At 42.1% G+C, this 18,167-nt stretch overlaps 1 long non-coding RNA gene across 2 annotated transcripts; it reads right to left on the reverse strand.

The window, feature by feature from the left end:
- Positions 1–251: 251 nt before the first annotated feature.
- On the reverse strand, positions 252–2,802 carry LOC116783167. 2 transcript variants are annotated; one of them, XR_004355511.1, is made up of 3 exons: positions 2,689–2,802; positions 2,496–2,557; positions 252–527 (listed from the first exon to the last, which is right to left on the reverse strand). It is a non-coding gene; the product is annotated as an uncharacterized LOC116783167 (long non-coding RNA). The 2 variants fall into 2 exon arrangements; XR_004355510.1 differs by lacking the exon at positions 2,496–2,557.
- Between the last annotated feature and the right edge of the window lie 15,365 nt (positions 2,803–18,167).

Raw genomic sequence — 18,167 nt, forward strand, 5'->3', positions numbered from 1 at the left:
GTGGTTGGTTGGTTGGTTGGTTGTTTTCATTTTTGTTTGTTGTTGTTGTTGGGTTTATTTTAATGTTGGCTTCACCACTTCTTTAATCTGCCTCTTGAGTGACTTTTTTCCCCACTATATTATTTTTTGTCACTGGATTGCTAGAGACCCCCTGGATGCTATACAAGTGACAGTTCCTGAGCAGTCAAGATGAACAGTCAAATAGAATGACATAAGCACAAAAAAAGGAGGGAAGAGAAGCCCTCCAGATCTGTAATTTCACTTCCTTTATTTTACCTGCTTGCAGGGGCAATATAAAGAGGAGAAAAATGACAACAGAATGCTCCACTTCTAATAGCTTCAAATGGTTTGAATCTGACTTTGATGGGGAACTTGGAGAAACCAATAGCAATTCCTTAATTCTTTCTTTCTCACTGCCCTCCACCTGGACTTCCTGCACAGGAATGAAGAGCTACCACAGCAGGTAGCTAACACCCAGGCATGGTGCAGCAAACTCTTCGCCTCCGTCTGTAGTCCTGGAATATTGTCTGACATACACAAGAAAAATATGAGGTGAATTAACATTCCTGCTATATAGAATAACTAGCATAAAGACTCAAGTTTTTTGAAGTTACATACTGCACATAACCTCCAGCAAGTCTGTAACCCTGTTGGAAAGATTCTGTGTTTTTCAAGGTCAGCTGAAGTGCTGCTTACATTAAGGAAGTTGGCACCAATGCAATTGCATCAATATAGAGCACGTTTTCCTAATGTAGAAAGGACCTTGCTGTCCTTTCAGGAATGAATCTTGCATAGAGAACTTTCTGAAGGGAAAATAATGAATAAAACAAATGTGGAGTTTACAGACATAACATGTTTTCCTCTTTTTGATGGAGAAACCTTTGATAGTTTTGAAGAAACTAGACTTTTTTTTTTAACTTTTACAAGACTTCTATTTCTAAAAACTGTTTTCCAAATGACATATAATTTACCCCCAGAAGCATTTTCCTCTGACAGGTGATCTAGTCATGATGAATTTCAGGAAGAAAAGATATTTACTGAGAAACTTACACACAATTAAAAACTGAGATGTGAAAGGAAATTCACTGTTCCACCTTGAATGTTCTGACTCACCGGATGTGTAGGTTCTCTATATTACCTGCTGTGTACAGAACATCTTCCTTGCTGCTTTTGCAGGGGTCATAAGGGAGGATTCAGTAATGGGAAGCAGTAGGATCCGAGGATGCTAGTTTTAAAAATTTTAGCTTCATTTCTTCCCCAAGATTTACTCTCCAAATGGGAGATGCAGCAAAACAGTGGACCTGCCAGGGGTCTGTTATGTCTTATAGTGGTGGATGAGGAATTGCCCTTCTCCTTCACCTGCTTCAAAACTTATTACTCCATAAGCAGGATTCAGCTCCATATTCAGCCACTTGAATATGGCTGGTGTCTAGATTGTCCAGTTAAGGACAGGCTTTGGTCAAATGACTATATTTTTGCTTGTCATCTGATTCTCAAATCACAGTGTACTTGCATTCAGAGAGCATCTACCAGGGGATGATGAAACATGCTACTGTTGTCATTCTCTTGTAGGCAGGGCAGCACTGGCAATGAAACAGTTTTCAATAGCAATGATAATTGTAATTTAAGGATCAAGAGGCTGGAGAGAATTTTTCAATAATCCTAACAGGTGATGTTGACTATGCTGAAAACAACAGGATGAACTGTAACTACAGTTCCTGGAAAGTATTCTCATGTAGCTCTTTTCATGTCCCATCTGCAGGTCACTACCAGCTCATTTTTTGCTTAGAGGAGAGTAAATCAGGATTATATTCTTCAAAAAGAGTCTATTTTTTGGTTGCATTCAAGTTGTTTGATGTTCCCTTGCACTTTTTTCTCAATAACAACAGAACTGAACACCATACTCCTAAATGTACTGACAACCACAACTTCAGCTGAAGTTTTCATAATGTGCCTAGGTAGACTCTTTTTTTCATGGTCATTTGTAATTTTCAACTTGAATAACAATACCAAAATATTCTAAAATTATCTATTTGAGTGGAAAAACCAAAGAGTACTATATACCAGGCATTACTCCAGGAGGGAGAGCCAATGTGAGTTCTGCTTTCCTTAACTGATCCCTGACTTTGTACCTCTTGAAACCATCATGCCTAGCTTAAGCTCAGTGATACTTCAGTAATATCCTAGCTCTACAGCGTAAGTGATGAGATTGGACTGTCATACATCTATCTCATCTAAAGGACCCTCACAACAATTCTATATTTTCAGGAAAGGCTTTATTTTGTGTTGTAGACCCCATATAATAGCAACCTGTATCCATCTAATGCAACTGTGCCATTGCTACATTGCTCCCCTTGTGTTTATGTCACTATGACTTTTTTCCCCACCTTGCTCAACATGGATTTTTCTAGGCCAACAAATTAGTGAAGAATTTGGTTAACGGTAGTTGTAGCCCAGTTTCTGTCATGACAATGATAGTTTGTCCATTCACTTACGATAACATTATAACAACCTCCTGTGTTCTTCAATAATCCCTCTGTTTCTCCATGTTTGGTAGCTGATGCAAAAGGATGACAAGGGATCTCTTTAGTGGAGGTATATAAGCTAGTTCCTGGCTGCCTAGAGGAAGCCTGAGCACAGCTGTCTTCCTCTGCGGTGATTTTGATATTAGAGTGACTGAGTGAGTACCTTCTTCCTATCTGTGTGATCTGTGTGTATGAAGAAGGTGATCTTCTGCAATTTAGTTTATCTCCTGCTAAAGCAGGCTGTATTCCATGTAACTACTTTTCACCATGCCAGCCAATCAGTTGTGTTGACACTATGGTGTCACCTTTGTGACAGCTACTTTATAGAAGTAACAGAATGCTGGTAGCCAATTAGATTTTGCTGATAGAGGTACCACAGAGTCTGTCCAACAGGGAAAAGGTGCACACCCACATCTTGACAATTATAATAGAATTGAAATTACAAAGCACATAGAGGCTAACGTAGTGATGTATTACAGGTAGGTGCATACCTACAGCCCCGTTGGAGGGTACAGGCATACAATGGATTAGACAGCCTTTGAAGCTCCCAACCCAAGCAATTCTACATACCAACAAATTTAAAAAGTGTTAACCTGGTCATAAACTATTCTCAGAAAACTACATAAGAAGAACAGGCTGCATGGCTGACCTCTCTTCCCTCACAGGAGGCAGGGGAGCAGCTATTCCGTCCACGTTGCACTTACCTTTACTGTGACAGAGGAGCATGAACTGATCTGTGCCATGTGCCTGTATGGCAAGCAGGTAATTTTCTTTTGTGCATGTCTCATAAAGATAGCAGGGAAATGCAAGAGGCTGCAAGCAGCACAATTTTTCTGGCCATTGCAAGAGCCCTGTGTGCAGAGTCACCTCACACGTACTCAGAGAACAGCCAAGCGTGGCCGCTCAGACTGGGTGTTCTAAATCATTGTAACCTTTTGCAATGTTTTAAGTTTGCTACTTTTAAAAAAAATAAATCTATTTCGTTTCTACGTCTGAATTTCTTTTTTATACTCTGTTGCACTCTTCCCAGAAGCAAGAACTATAGACATGTACTCTGGGGATGGGTTATTTTCTCTAGAATAAAATGAAAAATATTCCCCTTAGTTTTTCTGGAATAGGGATGCAAAAATGCTGGTCTGCCTTTGTTATTCTCTTCACCTCCTTTTCTCTACAAAGAGGAATGCGCCCTATCTCGCAATTAATCCTCATGATTTCAATGGTAGGTGAAGTTATTTCCAGTTATTTGTTCTTGGCTTGAGGAAGTTTGGAATTAACTGTTCAAATCAGGTCATCTGTCTAGAAACGCTTTTCTAAACTCTATTTGTGTTAAGTGCTTTATATCCAACAAATGACCAGAAAAAGTTTTATACACTTCCTTGTGTGCACATACAGCTTGTTTGCAGTCTTCAGTGCTTCTGCATGCACAGTTGCCGTGTGTATAGTTGCACATGAGAGTATGGATAGTATAGGTGGTTGTCTCTCCCTCTGACTCACTCAGGCAGGTTTTTATCCTGGCTTCTGAAATCACACCAAAACTCGTTTGTCTTCATCAGCCCTGGCAGGTAAATCATATTCACAGTAGTACAGCTGCACTCATGGCTGACAATGGGGTATATTTTTCATAGTGTGGTGAAGGCAAGAGGCATCCTACTTCCCTGTAAATTGAGTAGCCTGCCTGTTTCAAATGATGAGACAAGCAAATAGACACAGTGATCTGGGGCATGTGCTAGATGGAGCTGCTGTTCATGCTCAAGGTAGCCTGTGTGATGCCTCTTTGCTGCCTGAAAGACTTGTGACTTCAAGCTGGTTCCTTATAGAGCTTTGCTGTATACTGTGTTTTTCTGGTATGATGTTTTGAGGTTTTCATGTTAAACTCAAAATTAAATTAATGTTTTTATTCCACCAGTGAAGAAAGCATCACTTCTGTTTTTGTATGGAGGGTTTCAAAACTTTGATTATTTTAGGGACAAGAGTGAGTCCTTCTTCCTGTTTTCACTTGGGGGCTGGAGTGACTCAGGGTACATGCTCATGAGGCCATCTATAGAATGGCTCAGCACAGAGCTGTGGTTGTGGTCATCCCTCAGCCACACAGCGTCAGATTTAACGTCACAGTTGCTTCACTCCTCCCCTGAGGAGCGGTTTGTGTTTTGTGAGGCATGTGCCTGTCAGGCAGAGGTGAGTAAAGGGATGTGTTCTGGCTTTAACTTCATCTCAGAGAATTTAAAAGAAAAGTATGTTTTAGGTAACCTCAAAAATAGGTAAGAGGATGCTAGAGTCCAAGCAGAGAGGATGGATGGCCTTGAGCTGCTCTCTGCTCAATCCTGGTAGATGCTACACTGCCTCCCAGTGACCTCTCACCTGTGCCATACCTGTGTACCCTGTACCAAGCCCTTCCATATGGGATAAAGCTGGCACGCACATAGCAGTCTCATGTAGAGCTGTTTGCATCACAAGAGGTGGGTGAGCTCAAACACACCATGCAAAGGAATCTCTGCTTTTCTGGGCATATAATAAATGCACAAAGAGATGAAATGCTGTGGGTGAATGGCCCAGAGTACTACCCTGTTCTCAGACATGAGATACTGGGGCCAGCGCAAGTGAGTTGCTGTGTGAAATCCTGCTTTGGATGTGAAGGCAGTATCCAGATTATAGTGGTTTCTGTCGGGGTGTTGATTGCTCTGAGGCACTACTACGCTGTTGTTTCCAACCCCTTGTGCGCATGGGGAAGTTGGAGGAAGACTAAGATCCAGCCCATTCTCAGTCAGAAAGATGCAGAGACAGTTGGTCCCAAAGTGGGCCAGGGGCAAGGGGGAAAAGGGAAGAATCAAGAATGAAGAAGGGAAACAAGCTACCCTTCCCCCAAATTGGAGATGGAGGATAGCTGAGCAACAGAAACCTGTCAAGATAGTAACTAATAACAATTAATAATTTATTGAACATCAAATAGCTCTTTTCCTCATGGTTTCCAAAAGCTCTTTACAGCCTATATATAGAGACTGCATTACAGTGTGGTATGCACTTTTCAGCAGCGTGGTTTAGGAAAAGCCCTGCTGCTGAGGCACAGTGGAGCCCCATCAGCTCAGAGGAACACTAGGAAAAGATTTGCACCCTCAATCCTGCCTGCTTCACTGTTTTTAAAAAAAAGAATAAAAAGAAGTGCACTGAAACAATCATTTGATGAGTAGAAAGAAGGCAGAACATTGTATGGGTGTTATTTCTTCCTGCCTACAAAGACAGGCTGTCCCAATAAATTCAATTGTATAGACATTCAGAGAAGGAGGACGGGGGCTGGAAGGAAACAAATGCATTTTAGAAAGCCTATGATAATGACTTAAAATTGCTTTTCTTCATAATTGCAATTTTAAGAGCTGACATCTAGTGATAAGACAAGTGTAGATGCTGATGGCTTATAGAACATGGGGGACTGTTATACGCGGATTCTTGTCTATCCGTGGACTTATTTAATTCAGAAAGAGGATGATGTTGCTTCTAAGGCAGTTGGGGGAGGGTGAATTAGTGGGAGGGGCAAATGTGAACATCCAAAAAGGGCAGGTCAGCTGACAGACAAACTGTCATGCAATGTACCCTTTCCTCATTGCACCTGGATCTGCTCATGTCTGCCCCAAAACACTGTCTTCACCTCCATGAGGGAGCACACAGCAGCAGGCATCTGAAGGGCAGAACTCAGCACTACAGGACAGGAGGTGCAGAAGCACATGCCTCCTGAGAAGACTGCAGAGAGTGTAATGCTTGTAAGAAAACAATTAAAAGAGCTGAGCAAACAAATGATAAATAATGTAGTAGGAGTTGGTGTAATGAACCTCCTTAGGAAAGCTGGCCCTTAGGCCAGCTTCAAGTTCACCCAACCTCAGCAGGAGAAACCCCACCTCTAAAAACCACCCAGTGCATAAAGTCACTTTGGAGGAGCAATTAGGGAAGAAGCTGCTTACTCCATTACTCTTCAATCATTTGCTGTTAAGTTTAGGGGGCGATGGGAAACCCCAGTGGATTGACTAAGGCTGCTTTTTGTAAGTGAAAGCTTACTTATGTAAATGTGTTTAAGAGGTGCCTTTCAGTGAAAATGTTTGCTACATTTCCTGAAAAGAGCTAATGGAAACCTCTCCTTAGAGATGATGCAGTTAGGGCTGTGTTATAGATTTCACCTGTGGATGCCTGAAACTCAGGTGACCAGATGCAGAGATTATCTGTTCAGGGTATGGCCCCGCTTTTCTTGTTAGACCCTGAACTGTCAGGAGATCTCCCATTTCCTGCTTGTTTTATTAGGCTTTGACAGACACATAGTGCTTTGAGCGCATTTTGGGTTGTATTTCTTGTCAAAGACAATTGCAACTATGAGGTCATGGCATTTTCTTGTTTTTCCCTTTCCTGCCTATCCTTAGATTTAGAATTATAAAGTATTTCCATTCATATGGAGAGCCTGATTTTGACATGGAGCCTGCAGGTGCTATTTGGAATAAATGGGTCTCAAATCTTTGTACCAAGGGGAGTGAGCATGAACGGCTGTTGGAAAGAGATGTCTGAAAAAAAAAAAGTGGCCTGGCTTGGAAACTTCACCTAAACTCTTGTTCAGTTTGTGTTTGGGGGGATGGGGTGAGAGAATTTGATCTCCAGGCTGCAATCTTTGTATACTGATCTTGCAGCAGCCTCAAGGTTTTGGTAAGAGGGGATGGATTTCCCCATGTCCTGGAGAATCATGAACCCAACTGGAGTGATTCACTCCATTTTTTTCTGTCAGGCTGTGTGCCTCTGGAAAGGACAGGAAGCATCTCTGGGTATTGGAAATGAGGCTCTGGAATGCTACAGTCAGGTGAAATAGCAGCTTCTGTGTAATCCAGCTAGTGAAAACGATGGCACAAAACCAAGTCATTCCCAGGACAGGATCCTCTGCCTTGCTGAATTGGGCAGTCCCCGCTTCCCATGTTTCCCTAGTTAGTTACTCCTTTTTTTTGTCCACATATTCGAACAGGTTAAAATTCTCAACAGGAGTGTGTACAGAGCTATCTTGTTCCACATAGCTAAAAAAAGGCCCAAATGAAAGGAGCCTTTTCACTAGCAATGGGTACTGCCATTTAATTATTTCATGGTGCTGACACCTCCCACCAAATACTAACACACGATAATGATGTTTGGTGTCACTGGGGTATGCAGTTTAGAGTGGGTTTTCTCTGTCTGGCTCTACCCTCACTAAATTCGCACCAGCCCTCAAGATCTCACTGTGGGGCTGAAATTTGCTTCTGAATTAATTTATCCCTCAGTGGAGGCAGCATCCATTTGTCTGTGGGCTTCTATGCCACTTCATTGCATCCCTTCTCATTCAGCTGTAACCTGCAAGACCTGCACTGAAACATCTTTGTGGCATCTACTGTCTGCTACAGCACTTTCCTAGTGAAGGGAGCATATTTCACAGGGGTGAAATATCAGCCCTTCCCCTCCAGTGGAGCAGAGAGTCCCCATGGGGAGGGGAGAGAGGGAAATAGAGGCAGACTAGGAGGAGGCTGTCTCAGTGGGGCAGGCAGTGCAAAAAATGACACCAGAATAATAGACGAAGATGCAGTAGTCCCCGTTGGACTTCTCATCTAAGCTCTAGACTATGTACGTGGTGATCAGGACTAAATCTTGATGTCTCTACTCCTTATGCTCGTCTCCTTACCTTATACTAATTCTCTTGCCCAACTATTTCCATTTCTCTCTTCTGGCTGTTTATTAACACTTGTTTTTCCTCCATCCAGTCTCCAGTCTCACACATTACTTCCACGCCAATTCACAGACCAAATATCCCAACACACACTACCTCCAAGCTGAGCTTCCTCCCCAGCTCTAGATCCAGACCCTTTTCTTGCAACCACCCTGTAATGGTTCTTGGAACTCTTCCGTGCCTTTTGCCACCTACCGATCCATTGTGTCTCATCAACTGAGACCCTCTCTTGCTGCTGCCTGCATCTGGCAGCTGATTATTTGGTGTACGGCTGTCCCTGCTCTTCACTGAAGAAACCAGACCTGTCTGCCTCTCAGGAAACCAAGGAGAAACAGCGATGTTTCTACTGAGCAGTTTCACTGTGGGTAAAACCTTCAAAGTATATTGCTGCTAGATCTAGCATTGTTCTTCAGGTACAACATGTGGATTTTTACTTCATAGGCTTTTGTCATAGTAAATGCATCTGTATTTTTCTTGGCTGTATCACTGGAATATTTTTGGGATGAAGCCCACGATCCTGCCAAATTTCATGTTCTTGTTCCCCATTTGAAACCATAGAACTTGCCTAGAAATTGCAAGGTACCAACTTTCCCTCTGTTTCCCTACAATGTCTCAAATAGTAGCTAAACTTTTGCAGAGGGGAAAAAATTTGAAGGGGGGGGAAAACACCAAACCAACACAAAACCCCCAAACAGTGTTCTCTGCAGTTATTCACCCCTATGAATCAAGTCCTGGAAACTTTTAAGGAACTAAAGAGATGATACATCAGACACTGTATATACAGGCCTATCTGCAACAATTAATTTTAACATTAACATTGACTTTGTTTTGAACATATGCTTTTACAAGAGACTGTTGTCAGACACCGACTATACTAGAAGGGTTTGAGATAGTCCTGGCCAGCTATCCTTACAACAGAAGCTTGTCTTTCTTCAGTGATGAGGAGGTGAGATACTAAGAGGGAAAGCATTTAGAGGAAAGGGGAGTGCTGGGTGGAAAGTGTTTATTCAGAGTTTCAATCACATTGCTCTGACTCCTCTTTGCTTTGAATCCATGACTTTTCTTCTCAAGTCTCCAGAGAGACTCTGTTTCTGCCTCCCCCATTCCTCCTGCTGCTCCCTGTAAAGCAGCCTGCAAGGGGCTGAGAGCACCATGTGAGGATGGCACAGTGCCTCAGGCTCACTTCATGGACCAGCCTCCTCTCCTTCATCCCCATTCCTGGCGGTCACACCACGTGTGCTCTCCAGAGTTTTGTTGCTTTTGCATGCTCATTTTACACAGCCCTGGGCAGGGAGCTGCAGTTTGGGACTGAGAAGATAGTGACAGCAGGAAAGGAGGAGGAAATGAGGAAGGAGGGAAGAAACAGCAGGGGCCTGGGGAGAGAGGATCATTGCCTCTGATCTATTATGAATTCTCCTGGGAGACAGCCAGTAGGCTGGAAAGTGAATGATAGCCAAACCAGATGAGGAATTGTTCTGTGTCCCTGATGTATTTTATCCTCGACAGGCATTTAGTTTCTTTAACTATCAAACTAACTATTTCTCATATATATATTACATAAGCTGTGAAAGATAAAGCACACACACCATCAATCAAATCTCTTGTCAGAATCTCTTTACCTATTCCCTTCTCTTTATTTTTTTTTTAATGCCTTTCACTCTTTAAAATATACTCAATGCAAGGGTATTGTTATAGAAAGCTGACCAAAACGTAATTGAAGGACCATGTAACCACTCCGCAATTCAGAAAAAAAATTGAAAGAATGGGCTGTGATATTGGTTTGGAGCTGGATACTGAAAAGAATGGAACATTGGTGAATGGTTTTGGGGTTTTTTCACTGGTTCCTATCAGTTGAGAGAAAGTTTTCCATATGAAACATGTTTGGACTCTTTAGAAATCCAGAACTGAGAAGGTGGAGTACCAGCTCTTCAGGATTACAGTAATTCACCAAGAAACCTTCTTTACCTGTGAGCAGAGAGTTTTGGTTTTTTTTCCTTTTTCACATTGACCAACATAGGACATTCCTGCACCCACAGGAAGAATAGAATCACAGAATCAATCATTTAGGCTGGAAAATACCTTTAAGATCATTGAGTCCTGGAAGACAACTGCTGTTATCTGTCTGTTTCTATCAGCTGGATTGAGTATAGAAAGGGAACTGTGGATGGACAGAGAGAGATGCTTCTAAAACATCTTGTCAGTTCCATATATTCCCAGATTGGTGTTCCCTCTACCCATTACCAGCCTGTGAACCAGGACTGCAGAGTCCTGATATGATCTTGCCTTTGCACTGACTCTCCTATGAGGTACTGCAGTGAAAGAAATGGTCAGAGCCCTCTTTATTAATGTTACTGTCTTTCTGGCACATAGATTAAAGAGAAAAATAAAAAAAGACAACAAGACTTGTGGATAACCCTGTAATCTCTAAATGCATTTGCTACTTAGTACATGTGCCAGTGAGAATTTATGCAATGCAGGGCGCGCCTACAGTGTTGTTCTCTGTAACCCCTTGCACCAAATGCACTGTAATAACAGATTATTTGGGATTCAATATGGCACTACTAATGTGGTGAGAAGGAACGATGTGGCCCTCTTCAATTTTTGGATCTCAGTTTCAGAGTTGCTGAGTCTACCATCGAAAAACAGCAAGAGTGATGACACTGAGAACCAGGCTGGCCCTTGTATTTTTTCTTTTCTGATTTCACCTTAAATTAACCAGACATTTTTTTCTGTGCTTCTTAACTCAGCCTTTTATTATGTTTGATAGAGTGAAAGAATGGTTTTTTCCTCCCCTTGTATCTTGCACAATGGAGAACATAACGCTTTTGCTTTGAAGTCTTTGCTACTATCCTGCCTACAAAGTCAGGCCTCTCTTTTGGTTTTCAGTTTAATTAAATGTGTCTGCATTGAGCAAGAAGGCTGTCATGAAGAGCCTGAAAGGGCCTATTCCTGTTACGATAGCACACAGCCTCTGACTACTTTAGAGTAAGTTCACCTTGTACCAGCACATGCTGGACTTTGTGGCGTGCCTGGCTTGTTTTAAGCGCAGGGAACAGTGAGGAAAGATTTTGGTTATTTTCTGAGTTAGGGTCATTTGCTGTAAGTCTGAAGTGACTGGGTTGGTACAGCAACTCTCTATCTTTCTGTCTACGCTAGAAGAATTAGTTGACCTTAACCGATCTTAGATGATGCTTTTTTCAGCCAAGTCTTGCAAGTAATAGTTGACCATACTTGAGTCACTCTGGACTAGATGTTCCTTGAAATTGAAGTCTTATAAAGTCTTCTAAATAACAGAATTTTGTAATACTTTTCTTCATCCACATAGTTTAGAGCACCAATTTGTGTCTCCAGTATTTCTCAACTGCATGTTTTCTGTGTTTACTTGATAGATAGTGTCCCCTTGACATAAAAGAAGCTCATAACCTGGAATTATACTGGATATTCAACATGTTTGTGGTAGAAGTTATTTTATGTTTGGTTCTGGAAAAAATATTTGTGTCACTAGGAACAGTTGGGTTTGTCCCATTCAATATTGTATTATGCAGATGCAGTGGCACAAGAAAACATGCAATTTCCACTTGGCAGCCATTTGCTAGAGGATATCTATTTGAATGATGCTTGTCAATAGAACTGCCTTGAAATTAATTTCAGCCTATAGCTTATTTACTAGGATTTCATACTCTTAATAACTTACATCAATTGCTGAACTCTAGTTTTCATTTTGTAGTTAGAAATGTGCCCAATTATCCACATCCAAAGTTGGACCTCTAGTGCTCAATGGTGGATATCACAAATGGCCTTCAGCCATTGATTTCATCCCAATCACTTGAAGATGAGTATCACGTAATCCCTCTTAAAGAGGTTGTAGCAACCTTTTGGGAATTACTACTTGGATCCAATGCACGAGATTGCCCTCATCAGTGCTCAGTCTGTATGCATACTGAAAGAAAGGTCTAACATCACCAGAGCAATTACCTTTGCCCCCCAAAAATTTGACAGTTAAAAACCGACTCTTTACAGCTTTCCATTGCTAACTGTGCGTTTGTTAGAATGCTAAGCCTGGCATAGATTGAATACTCTTACTCCTCCTATTTAGGGTAAACTGCCCTGTGTGTGCCATGGCAGGTGAGAAAACCAGTTTTCTGTATTATGCCAGCTTATAAATCTGTGATATTACCCTGATAGAGTGCTGACAAGGACCTTGTTTCCAAAATGTTTTCTGTTGTCATGGAAGATATCTTGCTTTGGAAGTAGGAAGAGAGTAGATGGACTAGTGTTTTACTCATTGTGAGCATAAGGTCTTACGTGTAAAGGTCTTATTTTGTGATACCACCTTCAGTGTTTCCCAGGCAGTAAGGCCATAGTGAGTTCCCTCTTGCACAAAAACCCTTTCATTCATAAACAGGCAACTCATTACCATCAGACATTGCAAAAAGGATAATGGTATCAGTCTCACGTGTGACATCACAGTTTTTTCCTACTGGTAACTTTCATTTAAATTGCACTAGCATATCTTTTGCTGCCTATATATGGAAAACTCTGCCATGTACAACTTGTAAATAGTAGATTTGGTAAACACTTTGCAGGTTGTTCAAGTGCTTGGCTTCTTCAGCCAGATGTGTCTCGTCAGTATCATGCAGCTCCTATTTAGGGATAAAATATGAATAAGGACCAGCATCTTAGAAAGAATTACCTACTTATTTTGAAGTGTAGCTGAATGCCAAGTCCCTCTGAAAACCCAGTTCCCAGTGCCCTTGACTTTGCATCAGTCCAATTAGCTATGATGTCCAAGGGGAGGAGTTTCTTCATATTCCACAGTTAGCTACTCTATGTCCTTTAGACATCACTCTTTGACAGTTCCCTAGGATTTCTCTCTTGTCTGTATGCTACTATTGCAAACCTATGTCTCATCAATTTGCATTTGTTTTGGAAGCACTGAATAAAGGCCTTGAGTGGCAATGGAGGCCTTGGATCTTGTTATAAATTCTGAGGAACTTCTGGGCTTGTCACTCTGTTACTATGCATCTTTACCCAGTTGGTCCAGCTCTCATGTCAGCTGCTACAGTATAAAATCTATATAACAAAAAGAATTTCTGTTGCAGAAGATGGACCCAAGGTGATTATCTTTCCCTCCCTGTTTGCCATGATTCTTCTACAAATCCAGCTCAAGGAAACTTGCCAGGCACTCACTATACAGCTAGGACTCCATGACCTCTCTCTAGTGCTGATCCCAGCTGGCACAAAATAACCAATTTCCATAGTATTAAGGTTTCTTAACCTGCAAAACAGGGATACACATCTAAACTACCAACTGGAAATGATCCCTGGACCACCCTGTGAGTTCCCACCCCGTGCCCAAGAATTGTTTAGGAAAATGGTACTTGGGCTGGGTCCAAACTATGCCAGGAATCACTCTAACACTTGAAAAATGTAGGTTATGCGGTTCAAGTGCCTGGAAATGCTTACTGACATTGTTATTTATTTAAATAGATGAAGCCATGATGTTCACATACCTTTTGATGTTGTCCTTGTGTTTATAGGAGCCCTTCAAGCAGAATGAGATCTCTCTTATAACGATTTGCCTTCTTGCTCATTAAGCATGGTCACTACTTAATGTATTACACTCAGATTCTCCTTAACATCTTTAGCTGCTCTTTTCGTTGGCACAGCAGTACTGCCTGCTTTCTGAAAGGTCAGGGCTTTTTCAGACAACAGTATCATTTGGATGCTTTCCTTATGTAACTGATATACTAGCTGGTCCTTTTAATGAATACTTAAATTTATTCAAAGTTCATAAACCTTGGTGAGCATCTTCAGTTTGGGTACATAATGACCAGTGCATTCAGTGGGATTTTGATCACAGTTACTAAATCAAAATCTCTCCTTGTTAATGAACAGTTTAGGACTGAGAAAGGCTCTCATAGCATCACCACAGTCTTAGGCAATGCAGTCATCTGCCTTTCACTTGTAATATCCTCTGCAATATAACAGAGTTTGTTCTAGTGAATAACTTTCTCCTCTCCTCTCCTCTCCTCTCCTCTCCTCTCCTCTCCTCTCCTCTCCTCTCCTCTCCTCTCCTCTCCTCTCCTCTCCTCTCCTCTCCTCTCCTTTCCTCTCCTCTCCTCTCCTCTCCTCTCCTCTCCTCTCCTCTCCTCTCCTCTCCTCTCCTCTCCTCTCCTCTCCTCTCCTCTCCTCTCCTCTCCTCTCCTCTCCTCTCCTCTCCTCTCCTCTCCTCTCCTTCCCTCTCCTCTCCTCTCCTCTCCTCTCCTCTCCTCTCCTCTCCTCTCCTCTCCGACCCTCTCCTCTCCGACCCTCTCCTCTCCGACCCTCTCCTCTCCTCTCCGACCCTCTCCGACCCTCTCCGACCCTCTCCGACCCTCTCCGACCCTCTCCTCTCCTCTCCGACCCTCTCCGACCCTCTCCGACCCTCTCCGACCCTCTCCGACCCTCTCCTCTCCGACCCTCTCCTCTCCGACCCTCTCCTCTCCTCTCCTCTCCAACCCTCTCCTCTCCTCTCCGACCCTCTCCTCTCCTCTCCGACCCTCTCCGACCCTCTCCTCTCCGACCCTCTCCGACCCTCTCCTCTCCTCTCCGACCCTCTCTGACCCTCTCCTCTCCGACCCTCTCCGACCCTCTCCTCTCCGACCCTCTCCTCTCCGACCCTCTCCTCTCCTCTCCTCTCCAACCCTCTCCTCTCCTCTCCGACCCTCTCCGACCCTCTCCGACCCTCTCCGACCCTCTCCTCTCCGACCCTCTCCGACCCTCTCCGACCCTCTCCGACCCTCTCCTCTCCGACCCTCTCCTCTCCGACCCTCTCCAACTCTCTCCTCTCCGACCCTCTCCGACCCTCTCCAAACATCTCTGAACCTCTCCGAACCTCTCCGAACCTCTCCGACCCTCTCCGAACCTCTCTGAACCCCTCCGAACCTCTCCGAACCTCTCCGAACGTCCCCTCCCCTCCCCTTCTCTTTCATTACCTTCTGTCACATGGGCCAGTGTTGCCATCATGGTAGTTACTGAGAAGACTGTTAATGACAAATAAAAAATGAGAGGGGAAAAAAATCACTTGTTTCCACGAATCACTGTTCTGTCTAATGGCTTTGTAAGACATATTTTTTCTATGCTTGACTCAAGAGGTTAAGGAAATAAAAAATAGCCTTAATCACAGTAGGGGTTGTAGTTGGAAAATGAACCCCATTTATTCATGACCTGTCCCATAATTCCCCTCAAGAGGAGTACTACGATGCTCTCCAACTCGCACTGTGCAGATCCAAGAGAGCCCAGGAAGAGTTATTAAGAAAAGTATATATCAGGAAGATTCAGCTCACTCTACTAGGGTCCACACCTTCATTGTGAAACATGCAGGAAATTTTTAGGTGACACAAAAATGAAAAAATCCACTTTTTCATAACTAATAGTAATTACTAAGTAGACAAACCCCACAGGCATAATGGATATTGCCTCAGATCTCATCTTCTTGAGTTTGGAACTAGAATTGAGATTTAGGCCCATCATGTGTTTCAAGAGTATTGGCCCAATTAGTCTAATGAGGAATTTTATTGTTTGTTTTACTGTTGAATCAAAGGATTGAGTATCTGGATTCTTTTTTTTAATGGGATAAGAAAGCTTGAAGGCTTTTTCTGATGGGATTTTTATAACCACCATGGAGATGAATGGTCAAGTGCCATGGAGCATTATGCTGATCATACACTGTTTCCAAGGAAACTCGGGATGGAGTTTCTAGAAGCTCTTTGTGAAGAACAGCAAAGCTACAACCCATCTTTGTCAGAAGTCAAGTCTCAGGTTAGGTTTGTGACTCAGCTGAAGAACTACATACATCACCTAAAATCAGGGACGTAGGGGTGAGTAACTGAGGAACATCATGTACTCGGTGCTTTGGGCCAAGCTGTGAAAAGAAAACATATTTGTAGCGCAGCCTAGAAATGCTTAATTTACTGCCCTTTAATTTTCTGGAGCTGGAATTTGAGGGATGCAGGTCACTTCAAAAGAATGGAGATTGACAGGAGACTGCTGCCATCAGTTCCAGGCAGCCAAAGACGATGCTTCTCTGAGCCGGACATACATCCTCTGTGGAGGAGCACTGTTTGTGGATCCTGGCCAAGAGAATGAAAAGCTGATTTAGTTGTATATTTGACTACGTGGGCTACTGAAGGACAGCATTTAGCATTGTTTAAGGGAAGGCTGGGAAAAGGTTAGGTAGGATGTTTGTCGCTGATAATTTTTGTTATTTGAATAATACGAACACACCCGCACACAAAAAAGTACTGTTCTAAGCAAAAAACGTAACATTTTCTCAATTCCTTTCCCTTCCCCCACAAAATTAATGGCTTTACCAGTGGCTTCAACCAGAAATCTTTCAATCTGTCCTACAAGATATTGGAATAGTTACCACAGTATAACTTTCCTTACTGTAGACGCAGCAAAATCAGTAGAAAAGTACTTTATATCGTACAGGAACAAGGAATGAACTGCAATAGCATAAGATAGGTTTAAACAGGCATTAGCATCTCAATAGAATGATAGAGATGATCCATGCATAATTTTCTATAAATAAAACTAGTTTAGAGAATAGTTACCTCGAGGTCAGACATACTGCTAGGAAATTTAACTATTTTTTTAACACAGCAAACTTCAGTCCAGAGTATTGAGTAACTGACTTGTAAAATGTGCTAATACTAGTCTGTAAGCTTTAGGTGGCCCATCATCAGTGGTACAGCTGCTGAACAGTGAAAAAAAAAATGTATATTTTCTTGGGAAATAATGCAAAAAACCATTTCAGAAACTACTCCAGAGCTGATGGAAAAAGCAGAGCCTGAGCAAACAGCTCTGAAACGTTGAAAGCCAAAACTGATTGGAAGCAAGGAGAAAAGACTCATTTTCCCCTCTTCACCCTGCCAAAAAAAGAGAAATAGAAAATTTCGGTTAAGATTTTTTTAAAAAAGGCTTATTGATGTAGAATGTCATAGTTAACAACCAAAAAAGGCTTTTAATATTTTTAAATTTTTACTTCTTAAAAATATTTCCCAGTGACCATTTTCATAAAAGTGATAGATGGAAAATGTTTGAGGGAAGATAAGAATTAACAGATTTTTCAAATAACTTTTCTATTTAAAATAAAACAAATAAAAAACCTTTCCCATGTCTTTAAAAAAACAAAAACCAAACCAAACCAAACCAAAAAAACCCACAAAAGTAATCAAAAAAACCCAAAGAGAAACCACATAACAAACAGCAACAAAGAACTTCTAAAGATCTACCCATTTTCAGATCACAACTGATACAGTAAAACTCAAAATCTTGGCTTCATGCCATCAACAGAGCACAGGTGTCATATGCTGCTATGAGAAAAGCACATGTTTCTCGAGAAAGCTGCTATGTTCTCATTGTATGGTTTCTGAGTAGATATAAGGTCCAGCTGTTCCTGAAATATTTTAGTGCTGCAGCACAAAAGTCGGTCTAGATCCCATTAATAAGATCTCTATCTGGAATCCTGAGTTGCATGCTTTTTTGCTTCTGGTCTTGACTGCTCTCATGCCAGCTAAAACACAGCTAAGGATCCGAGAGTAGCCCTGAGCTGCAAATGCAGGACATAAGTGACAGGACATGCTTTATGCATGTCTGTCTCAACCTAAGAGCATAACACCAATCTTACTGTAGCCTTAGCCAGTCAATTCTGGGCATACACAGTCTTTGTTTCCTCCAACAATTTATCGAAGCATTGAATTATCAGGAATGACTTACAGTTTATCACAAATTTATCTCCCTGCTCCTTGTTGTGCATGTTTCTGTTTTGTTTCTTCAGACCTGTTTTAATGAGTATGTTTTCTAACTTTGCATCCTTGGAACAGGCCCAATAGTCATGTTAAATGGTCTCTCTCTCTCCCTGTAAAATGGGATTAGTGCCA

This window comes from Chiroxiphia lanceolata, chromosome 2 (genome assembly GCF_009829145.1).
Source record: "Chiroxiphia lanceolata isolate bChiLan1 chromosome 2, bChiLan1.pri, whole genome shotgun sequence".
NCBI lineage: Eukaryota > Metazoa > Chordata > Aves > Passeriformes > Pipridae > Chiroxiphia > Chiroxiphia lanceolata.